The sequence below is a fragment of the Molothrus ater genome, chromosome 4 (assembly GCF_012460135.2).
Source record: "Molothrus ater isolate BHLD 08-10-18 breed brown headed cowbird chromosome 4, BPBGC_Mater_1.1, whole genome shotgun sequence".
NCBI lineage: Eukaryota > Metazoa > Chordata > Aves > Passeriformes > Icteridae > Molothrus > Molothrus ater.
Genome location: NC_050481.2, coordinates 62,205,742 through 62,219,205, shown reverse-complemented (window position 1 = coordinate 62,219,205; position 13,464 = coordinate 62,205,742). Strand labels below are relative to the sequence as shown.

Genomic DNA, 13,464 nt, shown 5'->3' with positions numbered 1-13,464 from the left:
ATTTAACAGAAAATCTAATGTGGATAACCAGAGATATGCAATGTCTGACAGATGAAACTGGTGCTAAGAGCAGCAATACCTACATAGGGCTGGTGGTACAGAAGAGGAGAAATTTGTTTTCCACTGAATGTCCACAGGGACCATCAAGAAAAAGCCACCACATTTTGAGAATTACCAAACTCTACACCAGGCCCACCCAAAAAGCAAGCCCTTCTCTTGATCCAACAATGCTGGAGTTATTTTATCAAGGCAAGGTTAAGTAGTTGGTAGTAGCAGATAGAGTGAGAAGACTTACTGTGATATTCCACAACCCTGCAGCAGGTTCTGCCCACATCTCTAGCAAACCCTGGAAGTCTGGAGGTAATTCCCCACACGAAGATAGCTGCCCCTTTTTCACAGCCCCACATGCACAGTTTATTCTTTAATATTTTTGAAAATATGACAGCCTCCATTAGAAGTCTTAGGCAGAAAGCCTTGATTCAGCTGTCCTCCCTCCTGCATTTGGAATCTGGGAGAGCCATTTTGAAACACAAGGAAGAGTTGATTTGAATTTATCTGAGACAAAACTGATAGACCAGATCTTTATTAATCAAAGTCAATGAAACTGCATGGTTGAGAATGTGATCCAGTGTTTACAAACATACATTTTGCAGCAAGACTGTTTTGGTGCAGTTTCTCCTCCAGAAAGGGTATTGCCATACATCTTCATTTATTCTCCTAATGAAATTAACGAGGTATTTGGTTGCACAATTTATAGGAAGAAAAATTAATGGCATTGCATTCTCAGCTTATGTGAAAAGGAACTGTGGTACTTCAGCAAAACAAATAGAATTCATCCGCCCACACGTAGTAGAGTCCCAAACTAATTAAATAGGCTGCTTATCTCAGATATAAAATTCAGGCTTCATCTTTCAACATGAGAGGTTTGAGGAGGGAAGAATATTATGGCCTATCAGCTACATAGATATATATAAGTGTCTGAATTAATCTTTGGATGTCTCCCAGAGAAACTCAGAAGGTTCTCGTGTCTGTAGACTGCAGAGAGTAACCAGAAATGGTTATAATTTGTACTTCCTTAACAGGACCCTCTTCAAGTTCCTTGTAAGAGATAAGACTTTTCTAAGGTCACACGGTTCTAATTTACATTATCAGTCTTAGTCCCACAAACTGCATTGTTTTGAATTTAAGTATCAGACTTTTTTTTAGATGGCAAATGCCTGATCATCTTTCTTCTACTATGAGAACCAGGGGAAGCATGGTGAGAGTAAATTAAACCCCAAGGAATACATCCCCAGAACTGTCTATTCAGCCAGTGTCAGGTAGAACAAAGATGAAGTTCAAAAGAGTGCAGAAAACTTACATTAGTAATGAAGTGAGAGCTTAATAATTATAAAAGGAAAAGATCCTAAGGGAGTTGGGAAGAAACTAAATTGTAAGAAATACACAAATAGTCTTTTTGTCTTTTATTTCTGAGTCTTCTCTGTGGTGCCTTGGCAATGTGTCTTGACAGAGTAAGTTACTATAGGCCATGGGTTCCAGAATTTAATGTGCTGCTGAAATTTTGTACTATTTGAAAGCAAGAGTGAACCTTTACAACTGCCTAAAATCTGAACAATTCTTGTTATCTTTTGCTGTTCCTCAGAGCTTTCATCACTTCCTCAGCAGCCAAACTGCCCATCTGCTGCAGGGATTGGCCCCAAACTCCTGACTGCTGTGAGTGTGCCTTGTTTGTTCACGTTTGAGCACCAGGTTTGCATCTTCCCTTGGAAGCTGACAGGAAAACTGGTCAGAAACATGGAGGCAAATCCAGGGGTAGTGTTGGAAACATGAATCAGGGAAGGAAACTGCAAAGCTGCTCTTCAATCATCTGGCACAAATTATTGTCATTTGTATCTGATCTGGCCAGCGCCTTGATGATCTGCAATCAAACAGTAACAACAGTTAAATGTAATGATTTCACAACATTCTCTAGATATATGAAACACAGGCAGGTGTTATTTAAATGCATTAATTCAGCCACCTTGAGAGTTAAATTGACAAGAAACAGTATGAAGGACTGAATTCCTTATGTTCCTTATAAAATATAAGGAAAATAACAAGAAATAAAATTTCTTACTGATGTGAAAACAAATCATAGATAAGAAGAAAATAACTGTTTAGATGAGATCTTATCCAAGAGGCTATGCTAAATAAACATATTTAAAGCTTTGTAATCTTTAATAATCAGACTGATATGGGACTTCAGCTTACAATGATGTTTTATGTGGCATCCTCAGAAGAGAACTGCCACACAGAACAGAGGTATCAGAGCTCAAGTAACAGCTTCAGTAACACTATAGATATTAAAAAATCTATACTATATAAATAGGTATAGAACCTAGAGTAGAACCTGTAGTTAAATAGGTTTAGAAGCAGAGAGTACTACCACTGGCATGAAATACCCACTTGGACTTGGGACTTGCATCCACCTTTATATACTGTGAGATAGGTGTGGGTATCAGGGCATGGAAAATAAAAGCTCTCAAAGAGAAAAGTGCAGGCACACAAATGTCCACAAGTGGAGGACAAGAACAAAAGGCAACACACTACAGCAAAACAAATATCGTCCTAAGAGATATCCTGGGGGAAGATCCATTAAGATGCAAAAATACTCAAGAATAATTTTTGAGTGCCAATTAGTGAGATACTCACTCCTGAAGCAGCATGCATCTACTTCTAGGTAGCTCATGCAAAATCATCATGGAGTTATGCCCACTGGGAGCAGGTGCTTCAATTAGAGGTTACATTTATAATGTAATTAAATGCCTAATTTATTAAAAGGAATGCAAATCACCTCAGTTTCTAAGTGGCAGCAGTGACATTTAGAGCGCGCTACGCAAAACCTTTGTTTTAGGAATTAAGCAATGTATGCCCTCAATGATAGCAGCTCCAAAATGGCCTGTTGCTCACTGGTCTCCTGAGAGCCTCAGTGAGCATAAAAAGTGAGAAATGGGATGATAACATTTATGAGAGACAACTGGGACAGTCACAATAAACTGTATTTCATGGAGCTTTTGGAGGTTTTTTAATTTTTTCCTTTTTATATCAAGAACTCAAGACAATTATTTAATTTTTTTTTCAAATATTAATATATACAAAAGCTTTTAATTGTTTTTTTTTTTAGTATTCCAATGGTTTGCAGACATAGTGGCTTAGCTCTGAGAGTAGAGTCACCTCTTTGAGCTGTCGTGCCTTTTGTGCCTGTTCCTCAGTAACTCTCTGGTGTGCAATTGAGCATCTGGTTGATGGCTACCATACCCATTGCATGACCAATTTCAATGATTTGTTGTAACAGTAAGTCCCATGATGTAACAGGGAAAGGTTAGAAACAAGCAGCCCTGCAGAATTGCTAAAATACATAATCACTCCTACTGGTGTTTAACTCATATTCCATATGATCCATTGTTAACAAGAGAGCTGCTTAACCACAGGCAGTTATTTATGCATTGGACAGACATGCTGGGAGAAAACAACACCAAAATATCCAATACTATAATGAGACTTAAATAAAACAAAGGATCCCATGTATCTTTTCAGAGCATTACTTAAAAATATTGTTCATTTAGTAAGGCTTTTTTTTAGGTGAGAACATGGGACAATCTCTCACTGGAAAAATTCTGAAACAAAAAAGAAAAACAAAGATCAAGCACTGCAACAGCATCTCTCTCCCCCCAGCCCAGGAGCAAAACATGGCAATACCTCCATGCAGCGACACTCCTTCAATCCACAGCTCCCAGAGTCCCTAGTGAAACACTTCTCACATCTGATTTTCACCTTTTGTCTTCTTGTCTGGGAGTGAATCCTTCCAGGATTGAAGGTGTGTGGCTCAATGGCTGCTCACACAGACTCCAGTGAAGTCAGCTGGACTCTGATTTTGTATAGCCAAGTACCTCCCAACTTGCTGCAATGTTAAAGCCAAATTCTGCAGCCTGCAAAACACAATAAGGACATCTTTCTTAATGCTTTCTGGTCTAATTTTCAGCTTGTTTACCCACCTGTCTTTCCTCACTTGATTGCTATTAGATGATTTAATAAGAACACAAATAACCCTCACCAAAACAAAAGTAGATGGAAAGGTGTCCTGGTTAAAATGTTTTCTTCTTTGAACTCAGGTAATCACATCTACTCAAATTCTCATCTCCTGATAAAACATAAATAGTCTATTGAGGCCATGAGAAGAAATGATTTACAGCTGCCTTTTTCAAGTGCTTTATTAACTGTCTGCAATGTCTATTGAAATAGCATGCTTTCCTCCAAATGTGTAAAGGCACAGAGGCCTAATGCAGCAGGCTGGTGATTTTTGCTGATTATCATTTGATTATTTGGGATTTTAAGAACATATGTGATAAAGATCATTATACTTATGTGTATACATTTGTCTGCTTACAACACGAGAGTATTTTCTTTGCCTATTTTGGTGTATTTCCAATACAATATTCTTCAGAGAGATAATATTTTCACCACTTTTTTATATATGGTATTTCATGTTGTTATTTGTAAGCAGCCCGCTCTGCACCATAGTGCTGAGATCTAGCCAGACAATCAGAAAACCATTGTGGAAAAATAGGAATCCTTCATACCTAACACCCATCTGTACATTGAGTTCAGACTAAGTAACTTTTAATACTTGTTCATTTCAAATGCATTTGTCTTTTCCTCTTACCTCAACCCAGGAAAAGCCCTAGAAGTCAATTTAATTCAAAATTATAATGATGAATAGCAGTTTTCTCTGGAAAACAAGCAAATGTGGAGCTCTGTCAGACCTCTGGCTGGTGCCACACTGTTCCCATAGAGTAGTGCCCATGAACATTTCTCAACTCTTTTTACCTTAGTTGGGATGTTGCTGCCACAATACACAATTTTACTGCTTTGAGAATTTCCTAATTTCTACGTGGTAAGGTTCTTTTTTTTTTCTACCCATAAAACACTTAGAGAGTTTTATACCATCTGTGCAGAAAAACCTAGGCAGGTCACCTGTTGGCTTCCAGATGGAACATAAATATTTGGCTTGGGATATTGCAGTTTTAAATAAGACTGCAGTGGCATACTACCACTGAACTATTCCTCTTTATTTACTGACCTGGCTTCAACCTTGGAAAACAGCTCTTCTGTGCTGATAAAACCTAAGCAAGTTGTTCCTAATTATTTCATATGTTCTCGTACCTTGCACAGACAGGGCTTTTAATTTGTCAAATATAATTGAGTTTGTATTGAATAAACAAAAGAAATATGTGAAGAATTTATGAACAAGAAGGAAACAAAGAATAGATAGTTCTTAAGGGCAATGACCACCTTCTCACTGCAAACCTCATATTTCTGTCAAAGACATAAAAAAATCTGTTTTCAGGCAAATTTTCAAGTCAATGCAAATCACATATAGCAGCCTAAGCATCTACTTAAGTAAATAAAATCTGATAAACATTTCAGATAGTCATTATGGGGCTTTACCCATATCCACAAACATGAAAACATCATCTGCTCCAACAAGATAAAACCAGGCTGTCCCTATGGTATAACCAGGTCTGAAAATGGACTGATAGCAATACAGGATACTGCATACTATGACACTGGGAATTTTCAAAATAATGAATTTTTCCATAAGCAAGAAAAAAAGCCAACACATATAAGAGCTACTAGTGCTGTCTATGTATTTGCATATTCTTCAGCAGCATTTACCAGTTACAGTTAAATGGACGGTAACTTCTGCAGCAAAATAGTTAGCAAATAAAAGCACTAAAAAAACCCTCCTAAAAAACCCCAAAAGAAACAATACAAAGCTTGCCACAAACTTGTTTAATTCTTTGCTGGCATGTACCTCACTCCAATGAGAAACATACCACACAAAGGAGAGCAATATCATTTGGTTAGCCAAGACTGGTGCAAGGGGTGGATGCTCTGCCTCCCAGCAAACTGCAGCCCCAGCCTCTGCCTTGTCATGTCTTTCAGTCAGGATAAGACTCCCCTTCCAGCCATGGGGTATTCTAAGGCTACATTGCCTCCATGATTAATAACCCTGTGACTGCTTTAGCTCCTAGAAGTACGAATTACACCTTTGCCATAACATCCCTAATGAAAAGGAAAATGATCTGTCTGAAAAGTAGGACGCAGAGCCAGGAAATTAAGAAAATGAGATAGCAACTTATTTCCAAGAGCTGCTGAAAGCACTGCCAGGAGCAAAAGTTATTCTGCCTAAGAGACTGCTACCAATCCTGCTTAGTGGTTGATGGTCACCTAGGAATGGTCACTTCCCTTGTCTTAACCATCTAAATGAATTATTCATCTCATTCTCTAAACAAGACCTGCACATTTTCTTACTTCCACATGAATTGGAAATCATATTTGGAAATGCATCTGGTCAAAGTTTTCCTGAGCTTCACTGGAATATCAACATTATTAAATAATATTAGTGAAACTTTTGCTGCCAGGAGTCTGTTATCTCTGCTCAAACAGCACAGCCTGAAGCAGATACCATCAGCTGTTATGATGCTGGTAATATACCAAACACTGTCATTCCACATTTAAGGGATGCAAAAGAGCAGCAATTGCCTTCATTCATTTGTACTATGAAATTTAAAGAATGTTTCTTTTTTCTGTTTCAGTGGTATCTTTAGACTTGACATCAGTCAAGAAACTGTGATTCCAAAGAGAAAATGACTGAGACAGAGTATTTCTCCACTACCCTCTAATTTTAAATGACAGGTGCAGATATGTCTCAAGAGACTGACAGTTTTCTTATTGTGCTTTGCATTTGAAAGGCATGTGGGGCTTTTATTTCAGAATGTTTTTATTTCTTCTCTTGCTGTGTCAGTGGCCAAGTTTGAAAGTCAAGCCTTGTAAATCACAATTCTTGGAAATGAGTTTCAGACCTCTGAATGCTGACTCACTGGCAGTTAAGTGCTTTTTTGTAAGCAGCTCAGTAACTTTCAGAGCCAGGATTTTCAGAAACAACCTTCTGTACTACAGACTGTTGACAGGTAAAATTATGTGCCAGTTTAAGGTTGAATAGAGGACTTTTTATTACCTGTCTCAATTGCATTCATTGCCCTGATTAATTAAATGGCCAGAAATATGGGCAGTGTATACCCTCCTTGTAAAGGCTGGCTACATAGAAAGCATTCAAAAACAGCTCATCCAATATTCCCACTTCCAGCACAGATTAAGAGGGTTACATACAGCCCTCAAAAACTGCTCACCTGGTCTCTCCTGCTGTGGTACTAAACCACCAAAAAGCATGAAAGAACTGCCAAGCCTGCTCATGCACACAAACAGTGGCTAGGGCATCCTAGTGGATGGAGGGTGACCTTCTTGAGAGCAATCTGGGAGGCAAAGTGTGTAAATCTCATGGCTTTAGCTGCTGGTGATTCCCTTCCCTTGGCTTACAGGTGTAAGTTACACCTTAGGGTGAAAGCCCTGCAATGAGGAGGGGCTTATCCCACTCAACACTTGAATTACTCAGGAGTTCAAGGAGATGCCCTAGAAGCCGCAGCAACAGAGCTCTTCTGGTTATGCACTGATCCCAAGCCCCTCTGTTTGCCCTGCAGCCCTCAGCTGTGGGAAGGTGGGTGTCATTTGACATAGCCACAGTGATCTGTCTGTTTCTGAGAGATTCTGGTGTGGAAGCTGTTTCTAGAAGCTGCCAAGGACCCTGGTGCTGGACACCAAAGAGATCCAGCATGTACATTCCACTGCTGAAAGGCTTAGTGCCACTGGATGGGTTTTCATGCTTGTACTGGCCTTTCTCTTCTTTAAGTATTTCTGCAATGAGGAAAAAGTCTGTCTGAGGCTGCACTGGGCAATGATCATGCTCATGACTGAGTCTGATAACCTCTTCCACCTGGAATGCCTTCTCCAAGTGTGGAGCCACTCTTGGGCTTTCACCTCGAGGAGCAGTGAAAGGAAGGGACTCCTGCAGGATGCTGGCTATTCTGACAAAATACAGCTAATACTCCTGTGTGCTAAGCTGACAATTTTTTTGCTACCTCTCTTCTCACCATCACTTTATGAAACCTATCCCTGCCCATGCCAAGACACTTGTTTTGTCCATTTAGGAAGAATATTTCCCTTATTCAAGAAACTGGTCTAATCAAAGTGGTAGCTCACGTCATGATTTTGCTTTATTCAGTCTGAAGTTGGGAACAGCCAGTGACTCACAAAGGCAAAAACCTGAAGAGCTGAACATGCAGAAGGGTACAGGTGACCTTTAGCTTTGCTCTTTCTGGCTGGATCACGTTGCTGTGCCTGAGCTGAGCTGACTCAGATGTTGCAATCTCTCACACTCTCTTTATACTCCTTACAAACCACAGTACTGACAGTGAAGAAAAAGAGATGGTGACAAGTGACCAGAGGTCTGGAAATAATTATTTCATTACCATGCAATCCATAGCTTCATATTCCTCAGGCTGGGAATATCCTGATATCAGATAACCTATATTAGAGGAATAATCTTGTTATTACTGGATTTTTTATTATATATCCTGTCCTATTATATAGTGTTATAAGAACCATATTATATATGATATATATAGTCAAAAGATCCTATAATTTGATCTTTTGACTTCAAGAAAACACCTCACTGCTTCCAGATTCTTCTCCTGGACTCCCTGTGCTACAGGACCTTCATACTTACCATATACAGGGGACATACATGGTCCTTCCTGGCAGCCTCCAGGTGGGCATTACCCTTGAGAATTGCCATTTTCTTGGGCTTCAGGAAGGCTTTTCCCAGACATCTCCTTCTCTGAGAAATCCTGACTCAAGAGGAATGAAACAGTTTGGGCATTTGGATTAGATTAAACAATTAGTTTCAGTTCAAAGGGAAACCCAGTGGAAAACTCAAATATATTCCCAACATTTACTTTTGAAATTATTATATCATGCAGTTATATTGAGAAATAATAAGAAGAATTTCCCCAAAATAAATCAAAACTTTTTTCCAGGGGAACTAAGCTTTTATTTGGCTCCTTTACTCGACACTTTTCCCCCATTTTGAATAGAAGAAAAGAAAATCCCTCTAACTTTCAATGTTAAACCAAAGGGAATTATTCTCTCAATTCTCTTTTAGCTGGCCACAGAAATTAAAACAATTTCTTATTTTGTTCTATGAAGAATCTAAAATTCCTAGATTTTCTCCCTTACAAATCTAAATCTAAAACTAGCCTAATTTGGATTTAACAGAACAGAATTTTCTGTGCTTTTTTAGATGAAGTAGGTGCAGAAATCAGGCTATTCTAAATACTTAGAGCAAATTAATGTACTTTAAAATGGAATACATTCTAAGAATCTGTTTAAATACTTGAAAAAAAAACACAAAACAGGCTAATACCAAAATACCAGCCTGTAACAGAGCTGTTTCATGCTTTTCCTTTTGCAAGGTACCTGAATTCTCCTAGTCAAAGGTAATTTAAGTAAAACTACATGGCTGGCAGGTTTGGAATCACAGGAGGTGTGGTTAACACCTCAGTGACTCACTCAAAAAATGTAACTACAGGCCAAATAAGCCACTGATTCCTTGGACTGTGCTTCTCAAATGTGTAGAAGAAAATGCATGGAAGCACAACAGCGTTGCAGAGGGGAGGCAAGCAGCCCTTGCTGTGCCTCCAGGGACTCTTTCTGGGTGGGTCAGAGGGACAGAATCCAACAAACCCTCTGCTGTTCATCCTCAGCCTGTGCCACTTGCAAGGACACAGCAGCGTGTAACCCCTCCAGTGCCCTCACCCCCTTCAGGCAGGAGAGAGCTCTTGTGCCCTGTCTTTGTGCAGAAACAGAGAAGATGGATTGGCTGGAGATGGATATATGGACATAAAGCATCAGCTGTTGTAAGGAGGTAGCTGCACTCTGCCAACAGCAAAAAAAAATTGTATTTCAGGAAATCTCTTTTTTACTCTGCCCTGACATGGGATAGCTCTGGCTGGGATGAGTCCTATGGGAATGTTTCTCCTGCCTTAACACTTTGGAGTGGACTTTGAAAAGTGCAAAAGGGAATTAGTATCCAAAGGACAGCCAGCAACTTTGAGCTGCATTTGCATCTCTATCTTTTTGAGGGCATTGGAAATCTGAAGAAATAAGAGAAGACAGAGGATTCACTCATATCAAAGTATGTTCTTAAAACTTCTATTGTTTAAGGACTCATACATCTAGATTCTTACCAGTAACTGCAAGGTAGGAGTTGCTAAATTCATTCCCACTTGAGAAATCCTTTAGGAAGCCAAAGCAGCTTATCAGTGTCATTAAAGGATTTCACAGATCCGTGGGTTAAAATGAGAGAGTTTTCTTGCTAGGAGTATTGCATTTTAAAAGTGCATTATCATCTAAAACATTTCTTTTCTCCACTTTTATGGGGAATTATTGCTATAGCAATGAATGGAGTCAGGCTGCACGAGGTTCCTCAGTTCACTTTTCATTTCACTGGCTCCCAGTCGTTGCTGGATGCCTATGAACAGGGCTGCCAAGGAGCAGAGTGAGAGGGCATTTCACTGACTAAAACCTTCTCCTCTATGAAGGGTGAGGGCCATTCCCTCCCCTCTGGGATTCCTGCTCAACATTCACCTCTTTTGCTAAAGGAACACACAGTAACTGCTGTGGGGTTTTGGGATGGACTGGGGATGTTTCATAATTAGACAACTCAGCTGGACTGACTCCTCAAAGTGCTGTGAGAGATGAGATCCAGCATGTAGGGGAGAAGCATGACTCTCCCCAAGTGACTACAAAGGTTGGGCATGAATTTAATCTGCCAGCTATAGCAAATTAATAGTAGTTCTTTTGAGGATTTCAGCCTAAAAAAAAAAATAACCACTTCTCTGCCCTGAATTATTTCCTATAGTAGTTTTGGGTTTCATTTCTAATTGTAAAAAATGAGCAGAGATGTGGGCTTGCACTCCTCCAAAACAAGTTTCATGGCTGAAGTTTTCCCTGCACACATTATCCCCACACTTATTTCCTGATGATCCATTATTTTCAACTACCAGCTTCCCTGGATTTCTTGCTGAGATAAAACAGACCCCTCCAGCACCATTTAAAATGGGATTAAAACAAACTGCAAATTAGACCAAGCACAGCAGGAGCTGAGCATCTAAAAGCTACTTCAGCTCTCAGTATTGATTCCCTAACCTTCCATCCCTGGTCAGCACACTTCTGCATGGAGAGGCAGAAACACAACCATCAGGCAATCATGGCTTTCCACTTTATGCTTTGAAATTAAAAGAATAATTTGTGAATCCAGATCTTTTTTTTTTTTTTTTTGTTGTTATTCCAGTCCACTGCCTTTCTAAGGCTTCCCAATGGTCTTTCTCTTGAAAGCAAGATATGATTAGAAAAAATCTATTAAAAGTCAAACTTCACTGCAGACTCACTTATTTGTCATTCACCAGACTTTGGTCAGGTATCTCTGCAGAGCATTTCATGGAGGTGCAGGGTTAAAGTATATTTAATCTCCTTTAACCTCAGGGTATTAGGAAAAAAGTGAAAAATTATACCATTTTCCATCTCATACCTTGATTGACAACCTGGTAGAAGAAAGGTAATTAATTTGATTTCTCCACATGAATCTCTCAATTCCTAAGACTAACTGAGGTAATGAATTCCCAGATAAAGCTGAATTTTGATCAAATAAGTGCCTAACCCACGAGAAATACAGGTGCTTTTACCCTGTGGCTCCTTGGCAATGTGTGAAATGGGAAACAAAGTCCATCAGCTCAGGTGCCTGAGGATCCAAGCAGAGCAGTGCAGAATGGATGATCCCTCCCTGGCTCAAAAGGGAAGTGAACAAAGTGGGATCACCCACATTTACCTGCAGCTGCCCCAGCCCTGCTCGCTGCACTTCCAGCACTGCCCTGGCTGCTGCAGCAGTGCTGGGCTCCTGCTACACCCTGTGTAACCACCCTGGGTTTTCCTGGCTGTGAGCAGTGTTCCGTCAGCAGCTGTGCAGTGCTGTCCTGGCCCCAGCAGGTCAGGACAGCCGTCGTGTGTCCCCTGTCGCTCGGGTCACTGCCAGACTGCCGCCGCCTTCTCACCGTGCCTCGCCGCTCCAGGGTCTGGAGCCAGCCAAAGCACTTTTCAGACCTGCCCTGACTGCTCTCAACCCTGAAAGCTTAAAAAGCCTCTACAAACAATTGTGGTTTCTCCTCTTTACCTAAATACATGGCTTAAAAAATATCCAACAAAACAACAACAAAAAACTTCACCTCAAACCCATGAAGAATCAAAATGAAGACAATGCTGTATTGAGCATTTCACATGCAGGTGTGCTTGCTTCAAGGACCATCCTGCATTTCTCAATTCTTTGATTTCACTCTCGGCATCTTTCATTTAATTTCCAACCTTTCACTTTTATTTTCTTCCCAACATTATATTATCTCAAGAAAAGCAGAAATATCATTCCTTATTTGTGAACACGGTGGCCCAGGCTCTAACTCCTGATTTGCAATATGCACACTGACAATACTGAGCTTGTCCCTCACAAGGTCACCATGGAAATACATTTAATTTGCTCAAAGAAACATTCCTAAATTATCTTTCTAAAAAGAGCCAAGCATAAAACTTCACATGCTGAAAAACATATTGTATTTTTAGCTTGTTTCACAATTGCTTGAAAATTGAGGGCCCTGCTCTGCTGTCCTGTGAATGAAAATAAAAACATTTTCAGCTCCAGTTAAGCTGAAGGCACAGCATTTCCCATGGTACACGATTTTCCAGCAGCATGATGCTGCTTAGACCAAACAAATGTGCACTTCTCAATGCTGTAGTATTCTCACTAATGGAAGGCTGCATTAAAATATTTGTTCGGTTAGATTTGCTTTTATTCTTCATTAATTTGGGAATGTAGGAGGGAAAATTTGCGGGATGGCACCACTAGAGGGACTCGGTAGGTGGATGAGGAGCTGCCGGGCAGGTCATTCCCAGCCGGGCAGGGGGAGATGGGCTGCCCGGGGAGCCACGACACACACCTGCACTACTTCTGCTAGGGGTTTAAAACGAACAAACAAAGAATCCACAAGAAAACCCCTGCTTTTCAGTTCTTTGTCACACACCAAAGAAGGTAATGAACTCGGTATTAAAGGAAAGGCAACACTGGAGAGAGCATCCCTGAGCAGTGCTCTGGGAACAGCTTCTTCTTCAGTGCCTTGCAGAACACTTTATGTCTTTCCAAGAAAACGTCTTTTCTTCCTTTTTACAGGTGTTCAGGTAATTGAATATCTTACAAGTTTCATTTCTCAGCCACAGTTTCAAGGATCTTTTTGCTAATTTACTGTCTTTTCAACCTAACTTCTAAAATATTGGTTTGTTGGAGCCTCCCACTGACTTCCCTGGGCCTTGATTCATGGCCTTAAAAATCCTCAAATCATTGATCTGCAAAACTCCTGCTTATGTTTCAACTTCATGTCTGTCAGTTGTTTCAGTTAAAATACTGAGAAAATGTGTGTTTAGTTA

General features: G+C 40.0%; 1 long non-coding RNA gene across 1 annotated transcript in view; it reads right to left on the bottom strand.

Moving 5' to 3' along the window:
• Positions 1-1,885: 1,885 nt before the first annotated feature.
• Positions 1,886-13,464, bottom strand: part of LOC118686586 (uncharacterized) — a 68,399-nt gene continuing 56,820 nt past the window's right edge. Inside the window, exon 3 of the long non-coding RNA XR_004980190.1 lies at positions 1,886-1,918. This is a non-coding gene — a long non-coding RNA (uncharacterized LOC118686586). The remainder of the gene's footprint in view (positions 1,919-13,464) is intronic.